Here is a 19,412-nt window from a genome sequence, read left to right as displayed (position 1 = left end):
TTCTGTATAAAAAAAAACTTAACCTCGTTCTTATGTAATTCAGGTTATAAAGAAGTTAACACCAAAAAGATTGTTCAAATAAAATGGTAATACAAGGTTCAAATAAAAATTTTAAGATTCCCAGTATTCTGAGTGTGAGTCTGATTCCTTAATATCCTTTATACTCACCAGGTAGAAAACAACTAGTACTGGCCCAAAACAATGTTCAAGAAGAGAAGGGGTTGCCACAACAGAAACATTAGCTTACAAGTAAAACCTGGCAAAAAAAAACCCAAAACAAACAAACAAAAAAAACTGAAAATGGAAAAAATGAGCATCAAAAAAACATATAATATTTTTTCTGACCTCTGAGCTGTACAAGAACATGGATGTGAGTTTTAAAATCTTTGTGAAGCCTTATTTTGGCCCATGGTTAAGAGTTTACTGGATTGAAAAAAAAGAACTTTAGTTGCTTCTTGCCTAACTGCAGGGCTCAAAGGAAGAAAAACAGAGAACCTCAAGATATTAAAAACTTACTGTAAAGATCAGGTCAAAAAACTCAGAAAGCATTTTTTTTAAATATTTTTTTAGCCACAGGACTTAAGTCCTTGAAAATTGATTTGTGCTTCTACCTTGTACTTTTCTGAAATAAAACATATGATGAATTCAAAATCTCAATCTGCCTCCTTTATATAAATTAAGATATTGATTGGGTTATAATAAGAATTTAAGGTTCAAAATGGACCCACTTGATATAATTGAAGGAAGTCTTTTCCAAAGTGACTTTTTTTGTGACTAATCAAGCAAGTTTTTAGTCATCTGAGTGTTTTTGTCTAAATGTTTATAAGTTCTTCTTCATCAAACAGCCACTAAGTACAAGAAAAATGTCCTTTTTATATTCTACCTCTATGCTTCTTAATTTTATTAGTTTGAGATCTTTGTATTCCCCATATTAATGAGAATACATACTTATGGTAATATTTTACTCTGAAACATATACCTTTTATTGTACCAACTTTAATTTGATTTAAGTTTTAAAATTTATTTCAGATGTTAAAATGACATATGAATTAGAGATATAAAAGTAATAAAGTAAGCAACCTAAAAGCCAAGTTAATATAAATGCTTAATTAATCCAAAGGAATGCAAAGATTGCTCCTTAAATCAGAGATTTTTACATGTATATAGTTATAATAAAACAAGTGGAGGCAATAAGATTATTTCATAAATAAACTCTGTATTTCAACCAGAATGTTTTTCAGTTTAGATGCAAGAACATAGATTGGGAATCAGAATTTCATAACTATTTTTCAGAAACGAAGTTGTGCATTTTACCTCTATAACTTCTAGTTTCCAAAGCTTTAACTCTTCACCCCTTAGATACTCTCTTGGTAGACACATCAATGTTTTTTTTAAACATATGTTATTGGATGTCTATTGTCATATGTGTTTCAACATTTTTGCTGACTTTCTATTTTTACTATGAGAGCAAAAATCCAATGGTGTGCATGCCCCAACTCCAGCTGCCTCTCCACACTTAGCTCACACTTTCATACTCATAAAATCTCAGTTCCTTCCCTTCTTTCTGAGTTATCATTCCTAGCCTTCTCATATTTTGCACAATTATTTTCAGAAATTCATGTCTTTTCCCCAGCCAACATAGGTAACTTACATTGGATGGCTTTAGTGGCTCAATAAAAATCTGTCAAAGAGCTGACTTCAAGGAAAAACTCTTAGCTTATATCACAAGAAGAACAGGGTATGTGAATGAATGCCCATGGTTTTGATGAAAGTATGGAATGCAGGTTCCTGGGCCTGCAGGAACAAGTGAAAGCCAAGTTCTTGGGATCTCTTTTGGGGGGAGGTCTTCATTAGCTCTAATCTGCACATTTTATTTTTTGTTTTAATGTTGGGGCCACAGCTGGTAATGCTCAGGGGCTACTTCTGGTTCTTTGTTCAGGGATTAATTCTGAAGTGGTTCAGGAGATAATATTGAATGCCACATATAGAACACAGGCCATCTCCTTTCCAGCTGTAATATCTCTTATCTCTTAAGCCCCCATATCTATGAACTGGAGTAAATATCTGGGAAGAAGTTAATTTAGGAAGATGCAAGGGACACATTTGTAAATCTAGTTCAGATATACCAAATTAAATCTAAGGCAAAAGAGGTAAATATTGATTGCATTTGGGGAAGCAACCAAGTAAACATAAGATGCTTTCCTGAGATTTTGCTGGAACTTTTATTGTCCCATATCAGTAGGTAACAGTAAGTAGTTTTGTTAAGTAAATAAACTTTAACTAGTGTTAAGTGTGTTCTAGAAAAGGTAGTTTTCAACCCCAATGTTCTTTGGAGACTTACTATTTTTAACTGAGCCAGGTAGAAGCATAAATATAATAAAGCCTGAAAATGTGTTTTTTCCATATCATGAGAAGATTGTCTTTTTGAGCCTTTTGTTTCAAGTATTCATTCACTCAAGCCACACTTAACGCCATCCAGGCCCTAGGCATTGTCGTGCTTGTTACCTAGACTTGCAAGTCAATAAATGGATGAGGAGTAAATAGCAGGTGAGATGCTGCCTGCACTAGAAGCACCAGGGGCTGAGCCTGGAGAGCAATGTTTGCTGAGAGGCCTTGGTACTGAGCAGGAGAATTAGTGTGGCTCCAAGGTTAGAATTCACATTCAGAGAATTAGAGATTAGAGCTGAAGGACAAATAATCTTCAATATGAGAAAAACTGGGGCAGAGACCTGGAAACAGAAGTGTGTACTTCAGCCCAGAAAGGAAGATTCTTTTATTTTTTTATTTTTGTTTTTGGGTCACACCCGGCAGCGCTCAGGGGTTAGTTACTCCTGGCTGCTCAGAAATCGCTCCTGGCAGGCTCAGGGGACCATATGGGGTGCCAGAACTCGAACCACTGTTTTTCTGCTTACAAGGCAAAGGAAGATTCTTAAGTAGCTGGAGCAGACAGGAAAAAGCAAAGCTTGGAGGAAAACTGACTGAAGGCAGATCAGGGTTCCAGAAGTCCTGGGAAAGCCTCTTTATCGAAGTTTAAATTGCAAGTTTTAAGCAGAGAACTGAAGTTATTGTAACATATTACTTTTAGGGTTATTGTTTCATACTATTTATTCATTTAATTATATTGATTTTGTAGCTATGCATAGTAATTGTTTAGGACTTACTCCTGATTCAGTGCTCAGGACTTATTCTTAATTCTGTGTTCAGGACTTCTGATGGAGCTAGGGACCATATGGAGGGCTGGGGATTTAAGCTGAGGTCATTTGTATGCACTGTCTCTCTGGCCTTCTTTTTGTTTCATTTTAAAGAAGAGTGACATTCTTCTAGAAGGGCAGAATGTTCTTCATAGGTACATGGTTTTCAAGATGTGTAAAACATGTTTGAATATCAGGCTAAATTTACACACTACATTGTTCCCTGAGCAATCCTCCCAACAAAAACAAAAAACTCATAGCATTTTCTCATTCTATGTAGGCATGTCACCTATATGCTAAATGTTTCAACTTCATTTTAAAAGTTATTAAATAATGCATTTATTTATTAATTAAGGTTTGAATTTTTGCTTACAGTTTCAAGCAGTGATAATATAAATTTGAGCAAGTTATTACTACATAAATAGTGTTTAGGGAGGTTGTCACTAATGGGGAAAGAAATTTTATTAAAACTATAAAAATTGAGTCAACAGTACCATGATTATTATCATGGTAAATTATTTACTATCTGATAAATTGTGGTAAATATGATAAAAATAATTCCAATGTGCTCTTACAAGTAGACAAACTGTTATATGTAATAAGAAGCTAGAATAAAATATATATAGAGAGAAAGATTGACACAGAAACATCTGTTTAAACAATACGGTATGCACAGTAGTACTCAAGATTGGGTGCCATGAAATTGAAAATGCACTTTGTAGGGGAAAAGAGTCCAAACAAGATTTAGCATCGTGGGCCAGAGATATAGCACAGTGGTAGGGCTTTTGCCTTGCATGTGGCCAACCCAGGTTGAACCCAGTTCAATTCTTGGCATCTCTTATGGTCCCCTGAGCCTGCCATGAGTGGTTTTTGAGTTCAAAGCCAGAAGTAACCCCCCTGAGCATCACCGAGTATGGCCCAAAAACCAAAATAAATAAATAAAAATATTTAGCAGCTTATCCTATGTACAGCGGAACACAAATTCCATTTATTCTCCTCATCAACCATTCATTATTGACTTTGTAACCTTTGGTTGCCTATCAAGTTAGAATGAATCAGTGACAAACCATACTTTACCATATGTCTCTATGGGTTTCCTACATTCCTAGGGGTCTATTTATGAACCACGCATTTACTGAGTGCTAATATCCACGTAGAAAGGGCCAGCATCTGAGATTGGAAGATTTGATAGATATTTGAAAAGCAAGTCTCCAGGTGAAGCACTGCCCAGATTCAGGTGAAAGATCACTGGGAAAACAGACCCAGTGGGGTGTAATTTGATGAATCTCTGAGCATCCAAGCAGGGAATCTAAGACTCAATACAAAATCTAAAAGGTCAGCTGTGTCCATTGACCTTATCCAGCTGCCATAGAGATGGAAAAAGCAAACACTGGTGTTGCTTAAGGTGCTATGTTAGATGCATTTTGAATTTTTGTTTTGCTGGGGTAAGGGGAGCTTTATACTTGCTCAAGGCTTTTTCTTTGCTTTGTGCTCAGGGCTCACACTTGTTGATCCTCATGCTCAAAGGGTCCTGAGCACTCCAGGTTGCAAACCCAGGTAGCTATATTTATGTAAGCACCTTAGCACTTGTACTATCTCTCTCTCTGGACAAGGAGAAACTACTTTCTTAAAACTTAAAGTCAGCCATTGCTAGAAGAACACATTCCTCTCAAAGTGTAAGACCAACCCATACTGTGTTTTATTTTTCACACAACCACTTAGAGCACAGAAATTTTTTTATTTATTTTTTATAAACTTCACAGGTGAAATGGTGCCGCTTCTTGGAAAAATGAGTGGTTCTTCCACACCCTAGGTTCATGATTTGGAACTGGAGACAAGTTTAGTATGCCCAGACCATGAAATCCTGGGGATTCAGATTACTAACAGCAACCTGGATGATCCATCTGTCTTCTCTGTATAGAGGAAAAACATAGCAATTTTCTCCAAATGAAGACATAAATTTCTCTGATAAAAAGCACATACATTTTGGAGACAGAAGACTTAAATATTTTAAATATGGTATACCTAAAAGTACTAAGTTATATATATATATTTAATATATATTTATATATTTCTGCATAGATATGATAATAGACCTTGACTTTATTAATCCTATCATCAAAAGAGAAAATGATCTACAGCAATTTCAATGATCTACTTATTGTAAAATGACCCTGTACTCCATGGTAGGGACACTATCCCACTGCACTGTAGGTTAATCCTGGGAGTATTTATTTATCTCTTTATTTAAACACTAGGGTTGCCAGGTTGTTCCTAATACAATTGGGCTTTTTTTTCTATAGTTAGAAAGTTGTACATGATTGAGTTTCAGTCATACAATGTACAAACCCTTTGCCAGTTCATATTTTCAGTTTCTCTCCTACTCTCTGGGCAAACATTTTTCTTCTCTCTCTCTTTCTGCCCCCTACTCTCTCTCTCTCTTTTTCCCTCTTTTTTTTTTCCTTTCAGACACTGTGGTTTGCAATATTATTATTGAAGGGGCATTGTGCATCTCACTTTATCTCCTTTCAGCACCCACTTCTTATACAAAGTGATTAACTTCTGTGTTGTTTAAAGTCAATTATCATTAAATGGAAAAATTAATTTTCAAAAATTTGAGGAAATTCTAGACTAATAAATGAAACATCCTGAATTTGAACATCAATTCAGTAGGGTTTTCCAACTCGTTTATTCACCTTAAAGTGTTTGATAATATTAAGACACTTTTGTTTTTGATGTTCGATCACCTATTTATAAATTTGCTTTAGATAAAAAAAAACCTTTCCAGGGAGCTGCAAAGTTTTTATAATTGCATATGTGTATAAGTTGTTATATAAAGTTGTATTGTACCAAGTTGTGTTACCACTGATTGTAGGCAATTAAGAAAATTGGCAGCTTAATTTTTTACTCTGTTATTTTTAACTTATCCTTTCACTACAGAGCCTAAGTAAAATGCAATTCTGCAGTGCAAGAAAAGGTTCAGAGAGAAACTGAGAGTTCAGTTTGTATCTATAGATTGAGGACTTGGCCAAGTGACAAAAACATTTAAAGAAAGCTTCCAGCAAAGGTAAATCTGGCTTTGAGAGAAATTTAGAAAATAATCAGTATGTACATATTGCAAAATCTAAATATGTGTAGGAGGGAAGGGGAAAAGATAGAAAGACTCCCAGGAAAGGATGAAATAAAGCATCTACAATCTTGATATTTATTCTGAGACAAAAGACACAAAACCACTCAATAATTTCCAGAGTTTTCTACATTAAGAAACATATCCCACAAATGCCAACATTGTCAAGAGTTTGAGAGACATTCAGAGGGATTAGGAGACTCTTGGCTTTCATTAATACAATCTTGGTGACTAATTAAACTTCTGTCACTTCCAAGTGAGTGAAGACAGGTCATTTATTTACCTGTATTGGCATTATTTCTCATCAGGAGGAACAGAACAATCATATCACCTTGCAGAGAGATGAGTTTTAAAGGCATGCATTTTTCTATATCAGTTTAGTTGTTTAATAAAAAACTTTTCAAATTTAGTCAAATGTTCTTAAAAATCCCAAGAATAAGAGGCTCCTTGCATCATTTTGAAACATTATTTAATTTGCACTAGCAAGCCACTCACTATAATGATTAGTGTAAACCATATTAACAGATTATTTTAGCAAAATATTCCCACCATTTATTTTTTTCTGATTTACCATTTACAGTGATTTGTTGTTTTTAATCTATAGATTTTGAACATGTGATGAAAATATAATAAATATAAGTAATGTCTTGCTTTATATGCTGAAAACCCCCAGTCTAGGCTGGCTATTGTAAGGAATTTCAAGCAGGATTCAGGGGATGTAAAAACTCTCTGGGGAATATTTGTCTGGTCAATTCAAATGGTTCAGTGACAGAGACTGAGAAAGTGGTACTGTTAGGACCAACAGGGCTAGAAGTGCTATATTTAGAGGTTCTGAGGAATAAGGACTGCATTAAATGTTATAAGAAAGCCAAGATCGGGCCCGGAGAGATAGCACAGCGGTGCTAGCCTTGCAAGCAGTCGATCCAGGACCTAAGGTGGTTGGTTCGAATCCTGGTGTCCTATATGGTCCCCTGTGCCTGCCAGGAGCTATTTCTGAGCAGACAGCAAGGAGTAACCTCTGAGCACTGCCGGGTGTGGCCCAAAAACCAAAAACCAAAAAAAAAAAAAAGCCAAGATCAAGGTCATGCAAAACATTGAGCCGCATCTTGCACATGATGAAATTTTGTAAGGAAAATCCTTCTTTTGTAAAAGCCAAAAACAACCTACATTAGTACATTAGGAACAATGATGATATAAACTTCCATCAGATGTATTATATGTAAACTGATACATATTCCTAAACATATATATGTTTAATATTAAATATAAAATTTAAAATTTTTAGTATATAAATTTTCTAATTATTTTAATTTTCTAATTTATTTTTGAATTACAAGTCTTTCACAGTTATATTTAAGGTCCATAGAGACAGTGAATAAGGGCAACTCACACCATCAGTGTTGAGCTCCCTCTATCACTGTTCCTGGCATGCATCCCATACTTCCACCTGTAGATCCCTGGACTGCTAGTGTAACAGGTCCCTTTTGTGTATAGCTTGTTGTAGTTTGGATCTCTTCATTCTGTTGTCATTGGCTTTGGGTTGGGTGTTTAGATTTGGTCATTTTTTATTTCCACTCAATGTGCATGAGACTGCTTTGCCCCTGGTATCCACTTTTTTCCCCAATTTGTAGAAAAACATAGAAATACGTAAAACAAGATGATTCATGTTCTATGGTTTGTTAAGAAAAAGGCAAAAATAAAACCCAAAACAGCAACAACAACAACAACAACAACAACAACAAAAGAAAGAAAGCGGAAAGAAGACCCTGTCTAGAAATTATAAATATTAATTTAAAAGGAAGAAAAAGAAAAGAAATGAAGAAAAAAAAGGTTGGGGGGCTGGTGTGGCAAGATTTTTGTTGTTGTTGTTTTTCATAGGCACAGTAAGTATTGGGGAAATTAGAAAGAAAATTCACTTGGCCTAAGAGATATAGGGTGTCTCCACCATTGAAGCATACTGTCATGTGACCAGGCTCCGGACATGTTCATTGTTGAACCTCAAGGTTTTTTTTTTATGGTGCCAGAAAATGTTCTGCTCATTTGTAGTTGTCAAAATCAGTCCTATGTAATTGGATGTAGCATATGAAAAAGTTTCCATAAGATGATTCTTGGAATCGTATATAAAAGTGTTTCCTTAGGATTGTTCTGTAACTTTTGCCCCACCTAACCCTTCCAGGTGGGGCGCTGTGGAGTTGGGAATAAATAGCTTGAGGGAGAGGAGTGAGGGGGCCTTCTGGGAAAAGCTGCTGGCTGCAGGAGGATTCTCTGGCTCTCCTTGCCCGATCTTTTAAACCCTATCATTCTTGTCTGTGTGGATTATTATTTGCTGTGGATAAATATTACCAAGGTCTTCCCCCGAAAGGGGACAAGGGGATGGGAAGTAATTTCTCATTCTGGGGACTGTTCTTGGATTCACAAATACCCAGCAAATTTAACAGCGAAGAAACATTGCAAATGGCACCGGGAACAGGTGGACCTGGACCCTCAATAACTGTAAGTGAAACGCTTTATTGGAAATTGCCTCTGGAGATCCTTGGATGGCTTCTATGGTCAGCCGTGTTGATTGTGCCACCTTGTTACAAATTCTTTGGTTCGGCGTTTGTCAAGTGGATATTTCCATACTATTTAAAACAAATAGGCTGGATGATAGGTAAATTCTTTGCTTTTGGATGGTTGTGGTTTATAGTTCAAATGACAATTGATACTCAAATATTTGCCTCGCCTGTGTGGGCTCCATTAGTTATAGTTTGTGGAATCTCTGTGGTTGCTAATATTGTTATGGCGTGCATAGGTATTGGCTGGTATTTCGGAAGGAAAAAGTGTGGAAAAAGTGAGGCTAAGACCAGCCTGGAAAATAAAGAGATCTATCCAATGAAACTCCAGGCCAAAGTGCAGGCTGATGAATCTAGCACCACCATCAAAAATATAGGCATTTTTCCGAACAAAAAATCTACTCGGAAACATAATTTAGAAACTCAGGACCCAAATCAAAATATTAACACTGATGACCAACCCCCGGTGCTAAGTCCACAAGTGAGTCCGGATTCTGTACACAGAATGGAATCACATAATAGTACCAGCTCAGATGACGAATCACAGGCTAGTGCTCCACATGTCAGGGCTCAGAGCCCAGTGCAAAGTAATTCTGCTAATCCAGCCTCAGTTCCTTTACAAACAGTATATAGACCAATTTATGAACCCCTTGAAATAGAAGACATGGAACGGTTTAAGAAAGCATGTAAGGAATTTGGGCCAACCTCTCCATACTGTCTGGAGACGCTAAGACTTTGGTGTCAAAAATCACTTTGGACCCTGCATGAATTTAAAAAACTAGCTGAAATATGCTTGCCATCTAAACAGCGAACCGAATGGGAGATGTTCTATTCAGAGGGTGTGAAATCCAAATTATATAGCCCGGATGGAACAAAAAAACGAGTGGCAGGGGTCACTCTATCGTATGAATTATTAATGGCAGAAAATCAATATGCGGATATTCAGGCACAAGCTGCTTTACCTAAGGAAATCTTAAACATAATTAAAGATATTGCAGTATCCTCATGGGAAAAACTTGATATGAACAGCACAGGTGCAGGAACCTTTTTAAGAATTACCCAAGGTCCCCATGAGCCATATATCAAATTTGTAGCTAAACTCAAAGATGCTTTGAAAATACAAGTCAAAGATAAGCAGGTTAGAAAATATTTAGAAAAAAGTTTGGCTTATCATAATGCGAATTCAGCCTGCAAATTGATATTGGCCCCTTTGCAGGACAACGCTGACTTAAATGATTTTTTATATGCCTGCAGAAATGTTTATGATATGCCCCATTCTTCAGCAAACCTGGATCCGGTGCAAACTTTTGCAGTCACTAAGGGAACAAAGTCCTTCTACCCCCGGGGGGAAAAAGCGCAGCCCCAAAGCCTGGTCTCTGCCCAAAATGCAAGAGAGGTCGCCACTGGGCAAAAGATTGCAGATCTGGAAATCTCCCTAATAATAACACAGGGAATGGTTTTAACACTACACCCAGGAGGCAATTCTTCTGTTACCATTGTGGAAAACAGGGCCATTTCAGAAGAAATTGTCGTCTTTTGTTAAATCAAGCTCCTCAGGGACACACATTTCCAATGCAGGGAAACGCCTACCAGGCCAGTCCCCAGGCCCGTGCAAATCAGGGGCAAAGTCCGCAAACCATACTTCTTCCGAGCCCGGCCCAAGATTGCTCACAATTAGCAAATTAATTCATGCAACTGCGGGGAGCGCTGGGCTCGACATAACTTGCCCAGAGGACATTACAATTTACCCAAGAGCATGCCCCTTCGTGCTAAAAACTGGCATTGTCGGCCCGCCACCCCCAGATACAATGGGATTGATTCTGGGCAGAAGTTCCCTCAATGTAAAGGGTATATCAGTAACCACAGGTGTCATTGACTCAGATTCAAAGGGAGATATTGTTGTAGTAATTACGGTACCGGATACTTGGACATTCAAAAAGGGAGAGGCAATTGCCCAGATAGTAATAGTGCCGTATGTCAAATTTGGGACTTCAGATAAGACACGAATTGGAGGTTTTGGAAGCACAGATCCAGGGGCCGCCCATAACCCAATTATCGCTCTGGTTACTAAATTTAAAGAGGAAAATCCGATGATTAAACTTCACTTTCAGGGGCGACCCTTTAATGGAATGATAGACACTGGGGCTCAAATTACAGTAATTTCTGATAAGGAATGGCCAGAAAATTGGCCTCTACAAGAAATTCCATATTCGCTAGAAGGAGTGGGAGGCTTAAGTTCCTGTCTGTTAAGTAGAAGGACTATGGTAGTTCACGGCCCAGAAAATCAAAAGGCTATAATTAGACCTCATGTGGGCCTATTCTCACCTTCTCTATGGGGTCGCGACCTACACAAACAGTGGAAAGCTGAATTCCACATCCCATTAGCTCCAGAAGAGTCTGGAACTTCTCCTGAAATGAAAACTCAGAATTTTTGGTAGGGACCACTGACAGAAAGAACCCAGCACCGATAAAAATAAAATTGGAAATCTGATGAACCAATTTGGATAGGTCAGTGGCCCCTTAAAATTGATAGATTAAAGGTGCTAACAGAATTAGTGGAAGAACAGCTAAAATTAGGGCATATTGAGCCTTCATTTTCTCAATGGAATTCGCCTATATTTACCATACAAAAGAAGTCCGGAAAATGGAGACTGTTGATGGATCTGAGAGCTGTAAACATATCTATGGTACCCATGGGAAATTTGCAAACAGGTTTACCATCACCTGTAGTTATCCCAAAGGAATGGCCACTAGTCATAATTGACTTGAAAGACTGTTTTTACCATATTCCTATTCACCCGGATGATAAACACCGTTTTGCATTCTCAGTTCCTTCTATAAACAATACCTATCCCTGCCGGAGGTTCCAATGGACTGTCCTCCCCCAGGGCATGCTGAATTCCCCAACAATGTGTCAATTTTTTGTAGATAAGATTTTGAGCCCTTCTCTTGAAAGATTTCCTCAAGCCATGATCTTTCATTATACTGATGATATTCTTATCACAATGAACAATGAAACAGATCTACAGGACGTATATTCTTTTGTTATTGACTGTTTGCAAACAGCAGGACTGAAAATAGCTTTAGAAAAGATACAGACTATGCCACCATATCAATACTTGGGTTTTATTTTGGACCAAACGTCTATACGTCCACAAAAAATCTCCATCAAAAAAGAAAACCTCAAAACACTTAATGATTTTCAGAGACTTTTAGGTGACGTGAATTGGCTCCAGCCTGCGCTAGGAATCCCAAATGCAGAACTGTCTAATTTGTTTAAAACTTTGGAGGGTGATTCTGTCCTAGACAGCCCGAGAAATTTAACTATAGAGGCCAAAAATGAATTGGACTTCTTCTTGAACAGGTTGCAACAATCATTTCTCTCAAGATTCATCCTGGGAGAGAAGATTTCTTTATTAATCTTCCCTACAAAAGAAACCCCTACAAGGGCATTGATGCAACAGGCAGGTCCGCTGGAATGGGTATATTTACATAACAAACAGCCTCGGTCTGTGATATCTTTTTTGGATTTAATTTCAGAACTCATTATCAAAGCAAGACTCAGATCTATATCTTTACTAGGATTTGACCCTGATATATTAGTATTGCCAATACCAAAAAAGGAAATTGAGTCAATATTGCCTGTTAATGAATCTTTACAAAGGGCCCTTTCAGATTTCACAGGAGAAATTTCCTCTCATTATCCACCAGGAAAGACATGGGACTTTTTGAAAAAGACTCAGTTTGTTATTTCTTCAATCGTTCGAGACTCTCCTATCCCCAATGCGAAGGTTTTTTACATAGATGGGTCCAGCGGGGGTAGGGGTGGGATAACTGGAGAAAACATGAAAATAACTATAGATACTAAGTATAAGATAATATGTTTTTGAAAAGGGCTGGTATGTTAATTTTCACTCTATTACGTTGGTGCATGAAAATATTAAGAAAAGGGGGAAATGTTGGTGTGAGACCCTGGATTTGGTGTAAATAGCTAAGACCCACCCATTTCTGGGAGGGGTCTTGGGAACCGGATACTAGGTGTGACCTTACCTGCAAGACCCGGCCCATTCCTGGGAGGGGTCTTGGAATAGGTAGATAAACCCGGAAGCCAGGGGATTAAGGGTCTTGGCCTTTTGGCCCTGCTGGGCTCTCGGAGGAAGATGACTGAATTATAAGATGCAGGGCTAAGAATGGCCGAATGCTTAAAAGGTTATGAGATAGGCCACACACACGTGGTGGCTAGGGCCTAAATAAAGATGATTCTTCCTGAAGCCTGCCTGTGAGTGAGTGATTTCGCGTTTCACCTGGGCCTGGAACTCGCCGGCTAGATGGGGGTTGCAGAGCCACGTGGCCTGCAATGGCATCCACCTCCATCCAGCCCCATCATTATTTATATAATTCAACAAATGGCGCTCCGAACTTTAACCTGAATCCTGGACCCAAGAAAACAGCTATGATGGTGATATTTCTGCTTTTCAGTTTCATTTTGGCTCTTTTCGGGTGCACTGAGCCCAAAACCCTGGGCCACTGTGCAACAATTTTCAAAGATGGCCTACACCCCATCTGGGGGCTCAAAGGCCATTAAAACAAGAAAGGTGGAAGCTTGCATCACCTCCAGCTCAGGCCCAGGCCCAGAACTGAAACTTTGTTACAATAAACAAAAACCTCGGCCTACTCAAAAACTAATTAAAAGTCTAAATTGGAAACGGAGGAGAAAAAAGACTATTGAAAATGGACTGATTTTCTGAGAATGACCTTTGGCTTGAATTTGGATTTCGACTTTGGAAATTTCGGACTGAACTTTTACAACACTGAACATCCAAAAGCTCCCTGTAAAGGTGTGGCCGAAAACTTGCTTGCTAAGTGCCACCCGGAGGGGAAAAGCGGCTTGGCTTGGCTTGGCTCCGCTCAACTCGGCTCGGCTCGGCTCAGCTTGACTCAGCTCGGCTCAACTCTGCTCCAAAACAGCGAGCCTGGAATCCGGCTGCGGAACCTGGAACCACATGGTCAACAACAGCGCAAGCGAAACCGGCCTGCACAAAGTTTACAGAAGCCACGTGGTGAGATCAGCGTGGGACAAATTAATCATCTGGACTTATGATTTTAGGTGTGGGGACTAAGTGGGTAGTCATATATTTCACTCATAGTTGGTGATGGGATAAGTTTTAGTGAGTTAGTGGTTTAAAAAAAAATAGGGAGGTAATACAGCTTAGCCCATTTAAACATCTGATTTCTAACCACCTGCATCTTTGTCTTAGTCATTTTCTTTATAATTTAAATGTGTTTTGTTGTCTTTCATAGTTAATATTTTCAATTGCAAAATGTTTTACTGTGTGTATTTTAATGTACTTAGCCTGTTTTTAAAATGTATGTTATGCATCTATGCTGTAGTACTTGTGTATAGGAAAGGTTAATAGGAACAGGAAGTTCCCCCAATATAGTTTAAAAGTATAAAAACGTAAAAGTTCCGGAATAGTGCTTGGTAAAAAAGCATTAAGAGAATTTTAAGTTACAGGTGTATAGTATATTTTGCAAAAATGTTATGTTTTTTAAATAGGGCTGGTATATTAATTTTCACTTTATTATGTTGCTGCATGAAAATATTAACCCACCTTTGGCTAAAGGTGGAGTCAAAATTACAAAAGGCTCTTTTTATATTTCAAAAAAGGAGGAAATGTAGGATACCTATCTGAGACCCACCCATTTCTGGGAGGGGTCTTGTGAACCAGATAATAGATGTGACCTTACCTGCAAGACCCGGCCCATTCCTGGGAGGGGTCTTGGAATAGGTAGATAAACCCGGAAGCTAGAGGATTAAGGGTCTTTGCCTTTTGGCCCTGCTGGGCTCTCTGAGGGAGATGGCTGAAAGAGGATAAGACGCAGGGCAAACCTAGAATGGCTGAATGCTTGAAAGGTTATGAGTAGGCCACACACATGTGGTGGCTAGGGCATGAATAAAGATAATGCTTCCTGAGGTCTGCCTGCTTGTGAGTCTGATTCCGCCGTTGGCCTAACCTGGGACCCGCCGGCTGCATGGGGGTTGCTGAGCCACGTGGCCTGGGATTGCAGAAAGAAATCCATTGCCATTCATTGCCATCCAGCCCCATAGTTAATTATTTGATTCTACAATTGGAGATCTTGGTTTTTACACAAGTCCTAGGATGAAGGCTAGAATAGAGTTTTTCTTTAAGGTTCCAGAAGTTCTGCTCAGTCAGGGTTGTTGTAGTCAGTCTTCTGTAATTAGTGATCTTGGTTTTTGCACAGATCAAAGGACAGAGTGTTTTCTAATTTTATCTCACTGTTACGTGATGAGGTAGGGCAACCTGCCCTTAGATGAAATGGTTGCTGTTTCCTCATCAACAAGAAGTCTTATGGTTTTATTTTTGCTGTTTTTGGTCACAACAGGCAGTGCTCAGAGGTTACTTCTGACATGCTTGGGGGACCATATGGGATGCCAGGAATTGAACTATGTCTGTCCACAGTTGGCTGCATGCAAAGCAAATGCCCTGTGCTATCATTCCAGCTCTGACAGGATGTCATATGAACCTACCCTGGGCAAGTTGGTGACAGAGTGGGATTAGAGACTCCCCCAGGAGTTTACTTCCTGATGCTGCATGGAACTGTGCCAGTTCTAAGGTTAGGATCTGGGGTTAGGGGTTGATGGTTTGATCATATGAGGTCTAAGTTGAATCCTTATGATATATATTCAGGTAAGAAAGCACCCTGTATTATAAAATATATGGATTCTTATCCCTAATAGATAAGACCTTGTTTCTATACATAAGATTTCCCTATTTTAGTGTGCCTATGCAAAAAAGGAGCAATGCCATATTGTATTGTTGGTGCATTTGGGGTAAAAATGATAGGCTATAGAATATCTGTGCCCTGGTTTTGACCTGCGCTTTTATCCCAAGCAAGAATTTTTACTAGAATTTTGTACTAAGCAAAACCAAAACAAGCAAAAATATAAATTAAAAAAGGGGGGCGATGGAGGTGGCTACCTTAACACTTGGAAATAAACACACTGAGATGTATAACAATTATTAAAGAATTAAACATACAAAGAAAATATAGATATCTCCATTAAGTCATTTGTGATAGCCTGGGGATGAGGGATGAGATTTGGGGCATATTTTGGTCCCACACTGTGGTCTTATTGGGTCTGGAAAATGGTTTGAAGCAGTAAGGGATCAGGTAGTGTCTTTGAGCTGGGGATCCCTCTGAGGCTGAGGTTGATAGCATGCAACAGTCCATATTGAGGAGTGGGGTGAAAGAAGAAGGGCCACATAGAATGAATCAGCAGGAGTGGTGGTTGCAGTTTCTTGCTGGAGCAAGAGATATGGGGCTGTGAGGGTGTCCTTTTACTTTGGGAGCCAAATGACAACTTGCTGAGGCAGAGGGATGGTATTGGTTACTAAGAAGGTAAGAACTGAGGGTAAAGAGAGAGAAAATAAATCAGAATTGAAGGTGTGAGAAGGACATCTTAATTGGGGGGAATATATATAATAGGGGTTATATGAAATATAGGCATGGATTGTTTACAATATAGATTAAGCAAACATAGTGTAGTGTAGTGCATTGCATACAAACTCACTCTCACTTATAAACAGACATTAGAGATCTATTAATAGGATTTAGTTGTAGACCTGACCCTTATGGGGTGGGTCAGAGCACTCAAAAATAATTGAATTAAGAAAAACTAAATGAATTTAAAAAATATATTAGAAAGAAGACAAAAAAGAAAAAGAAAAAATTAAATTGGGCCAGCATATTGGAGGGAGAAAAGTTTTCCAAATTTTATGCACTTCATCAATGGCAGGGTTGAACTTTGCTAAAGGACGCTTTCGGGGTTAGATTGTACATGGAGCTTTCTAAGATATTAATAATGTTCAAGTCTGGAGTATTAAGCAATATGGTAGTGAGCACTATAAGAGGAGTCTACCCTAAGTAGTATCATCCACTGTGTCTAATGCATCGAGGTTTGTTTCCTGAAAGGAAACTGACAGCATGGACATTATAATATAATAATAATATAGCTTGAATTGATATAGAAGTAAAAAGGAGAAAAGAAACAAAGGAAAAATTAGTAAAGAATACTAGTAATTTGCAAAAACATACTCAATGTGTAGGACCTGTAACATAAGAAGTCTATGGTGTGCAGTTTCCTATTTCAGTGTTCTCTGTGGTCAGAAGCTTTAGATCATAATAGAAGACATAATCAAAAGGAAAAGGATAAATTGAAGTATTTTATCAAGACATTGTCATAACGAGAACTGTTTATGGAGTATAGTATGTTAAACCACCAAATTGCAAAATTAGGGTGTCCAACATAGGTTCTTCCAACTTCTGTGAACCTTCGAGAATCTGTTCTGGTTCTGTGAACCAAAACCTTCCAGAATCTTCCAGAGCCTCTGTGGACAAAGAAGTTGAAGAGTTATTTTATGCATAATAAAATTAAGGCACTAAAGGAGGGGTCTCAAAATCAATTTAAATGGGGGCCACAGGAGGCAAAGTCAGGGTGAGGCAGGGACGCATAAGGGATTTTAGTAAAAGAAGTCCTCAAACGTCATTATTAAGAATTTTAATTATTTCTTCTGAACATGAATAGAACATTGAGTGAAGATCATGAACAGTTCTGAACATAGCATCTTTTGTCTATTCCTTGCTGCCAGAGACTTAACAGCGCTTCTTCTCACAAATCTGAACCACATTTGGCTTTAGAGAGGAAGCAGTTGAGACTCTCAGTATGGCTTGAAGATGATTATCATTAAGTCTAGACCTGTACTTTGACTTATTGAAGTTCAATATGGAGAATAACTTTTCACACAATTATGTGCTCCCAAAAAGGCACATGGTGTGCTTGAACATTCTGGAAAGCTCAGGGAAACTGCGTGTGGATGGTGGTGGTCAATTCTCTCAAAAATTGCCCATGCATGTCTGCTTTTTCACTAATCTCCCTGAACTTGGCTTTGAGATCAGAGTTGCTTTGCAGGTCAATGAGCTCCATTTGAAGTACAGGAGGGGCATCTTGCACATCAAAGGAAAAGGGGTCCACAAAAATTTGGAAAGTGGCTCTGTGCTTTTTGAAGTCTGCAAATCTGTGATCAAATTCCTTCTCTAGCTTAAAAATGGCATCAACATATTTCTCACCACTGAATGCTTTGCCTGCACCCACAAGTTCCTTGCATGCTGGGAAATGGCAAAGGTTTGTCTGAGAGAGCTGGGATTTCCATAACACAAGTTTTGTGGAGAATGCTCTCACGTTGTCATAGGCAGCACTAATAAGCTGCCCGGGGCCTTGTAACATCTTGTTTAGTACATTCAGCTTATGTGTGATGTCAACAAGAAAAGCTAAGTCCATGAGTCACTTGTGATCACTCAACTCAGAAACAGCATTCCCATCTTTCTCCACGAAGGCTTTCACTTCTTCTATCAACTCAAAAAATCTTTTCAGGACATCTACCCTGCTGAGCCAACATTCCTCAGTGAAATAGAGCACATCTCCATATTCTGAATCCATTTCCTCTAAAAAAGCATGGAACCTCCTGTGCTTTAAGCCCCTGGATCTGATTTGGTTGATGCATTTCACAACAACAGACATCACATTGTCACATGGCAGGCATTTACTGCAAAGGGCCTGCAGTGAAGAGCAATGGCCTTCTCTACACCCTCCTCTTCAAGTTTTTTTTTTTGAACAAGTGCCACCAGTCCATTTTTCCTCCCTATCATCGATGGCACTCTATTGGTTATTATTCCAACAAACCTCTTCCATGGCAAACCTGCATTCTCAATGGCATCACACAGATGCCGAAATATCTTATTAGCAGTGGTCTGGCCATGCATTGGAATTAATATGAACAGCTCTTCTGTCAATTCAAAATTGCAATCAACACCACGGACATAAATTGTGAGCTGCGCAGTGTCTGTTATATCTGTGCCCTCATCAAGAGCAACTGGGTATGCATCAAAACATTTGGATTTCTCACACAGTTGATGATAAATGTCACTGGACATGTCAGAAATGCGCTCTGCCACAGTGTTGGCAGAAAGCCTAATTTTTCTAAACTGACCTTTCTTTTCCGGACAGATAATACTTGCAGCCTGTAACATGCATTTTTTTTTTTAACAATCTCTTCTTCTGTGAATGGTTTCCCTGCCTTAGCAATCATCTCACTAACCATGTAACTAGCTTCAACTGAGTCAACATTCTCTTTGGTTGCTTTCTTGAAGAAATCTTGTTGCCTCATTAGACATGCTTTAAGACTGGCAACCCTCTTGGCTCTCTCATTTCCTTGATATTTTGCACATTCCTCAGCATGTTTAGTAGAATAATGGCGTTTCAAGTTGTATTCCTTTTGCACTGCTACTTTCTCTGAGCAAATAAGACATGTAGGGATGCCCCTGTGCTCAACAAAGAAATACTGCGTCTCCCACTTTTCCTGAAATTGTCTGTGCTCATCATCAATCTTTCTCTTCACTGCAGGCTTTGATGAAGCCATGATGAAGGTATGACAAAATCTAATTCTATAATAAAATTCTCTC

The sequence above is a fragment of the Suncus etruscus genome, chromosome 3 (genome assembly GCF_024139225.1).
Source record: "Suncus etruscus isolate mSunEtr1 chromosome 3, mSunEtr1.pri.cur, whole genome shotgun sequence".
NCBI classification, from domain to species: Eukaryota; Metazoa; Chordata; class Mammalia; order Eulipotyphla; family Soricidae; genus Suncus; species Suncus etruscus.
The sequence above is the reverse complement of the archived record's forward strand: the minus strand, read 5'-3'. Positions refer to the sequence as shown.